We start from the raw sequence: 1,845 nt of genomic DNA on the forward strand, positions 1-1,845 counted from the left end.
CCATAGCTAGATATTACAGAAAGGAAATCCTTTGAGTGAAGAATTATCAAGCTATTTTGGTCCTCATACTTCATCCGAGGATAAAATACTTCTAGAACCTCCCTGAGATTACTCCCATGCTTCAAAATATAAACAACATTTCAGTATGTTCACTGAATTTTATGAGATAAATCAGACTGACAGATCAATTACTAAAATGATCTGTGTGCCTAGTCCATAACCTCTAGTGAGCCAGAAGAGTCAAAGTAAATAAAAATTAGTACTTTTTTCATTTGTAATGCTATTTTGCAATTTGTAAGAGGCGTCAATTACCACATTGCAACCTAGTCTTTTAATAAAGAACATCTCTTACACTGACAAGACAGGTATCCTCATGTGTCTCATGTTTTAATAAAGCCACTTCCCATAATAATTGTATATATTTATGGAATACACTACCGGCTTCTTTCTATTAGGACTTCTATTTTCTTGAGGAAGACTGAGGAAAGACCTTAGAATGCCTTTTCATTCATTCACTTGGCAAATATAAATTGAGCACCTGTTATATGCCTGGTGCACAGTCTAGGAACAGGTCATACAGCAATAAAGAAGACAAACATTCTTTGCACTGTGGCTCTTATAATTCAGCTAGGTAGAGACAGATAACTAATAAAATTGTTTGATTGCTTGAGGAAGGTGCATGGGGTCTTAGGAGGGAAAGCTGACACTGCCCTTGCTCCGAGCCTTGATGTTGTAGGCACTCAGGAAGCAGCTGAGTGTTTCGGCACATTAGCTGTGTTACCACTGACACAGTTGTTAGGTGTGGGCCCTGCACGTCCCACACTGGCAGGCCGGTTGGGAGATGTTGCACTTTCAAGCCTTCTGTCCCCAACAAGGATCATCTGTCAGGAAGTATTTCTGTCTAATTCTCAAATGTGGTTATGAGCCATCTAAAGGGAGTGGGACAGATCAATCGTTGCAGAATAATTTGTTTGAAGAGGCATCATGGGCCACAGCTGGAAACGAGCACATTAAGAGTGACAGGATCTTGGCAGTCACAGAGTCTGAGACTTTGAGTTTTGCTTTTCAACCACAGCAAGTGGGATGTCTGGGCAGTCATTAGGCAGACAGGGCCTTCCCCACTTTGAGGCCCTTGCATTGCGTCACCCCCACCCCCATCCAGGGGCTGGAGAGGGTGCCCCAAGGTTCTCAGTTCATTGAAAATGAGATTGGTTGACTTTCATTACAAAGGTAAAATTTATTTTGAGTGTCTTAAAAATATATAATAAAATCATCATTAATTCTAGTGTGTTTAGTATGAGTGGCTTCGATTGTTGAATAACGAATACAGAAAAAGAAGAAAGGTCCTACAGATACCTTGAATTACAAATTGACAAACTTTAATAACCAAGAGCTTATTTTGTAAACTGTGTGCCTGGAGTCTAAGCATTAACTCAGTGAAATAATAATAATTATTTGGAGGCTGGGGAATTGTTTCAGCTGCTGGTAATTTTGCGTTGAAGACAGAAGGACCCTAATATCTAGAGTATCTCTGATATCCAACCGGACACAGTTATCAAATACTGACTTTGTGCCATGCACTGCACTGCAAGCTTTACATAACACCATTCAAGCTTTCCAGAACCTGATGAATTAGCATGCTTGTGACACGTGACATCTAGGAAACAGAGATTCAGAGAATTTAAGTAAATTACCCAAGTTCAGAGCTGAGTGTTGTGTCCAGGTGAATGTATTCTTCTCACCAGTCCTATCATCAGCTGGCACTGGCAGAGAACAAGGACAGCCACACTTTCTCCTGAGTAATTCTTTGTTAAAGACCAATAGCTCATGGCAATACTCTCTGGG

This window comes from Castor canadensis, chromosome 3 (assembly GCF_047511655.1).
Source record: "Castor canadensis chromosome 3, mCasCan1.hap1v2, whole genome shotgun sequence".
NCBI classification, from domain to species: domain Eukaryota; kingdom Metazoa; phylum Chordata; class Mammalia; order Rodentia; family Castoridae; genus Castor; species Castor canadensis.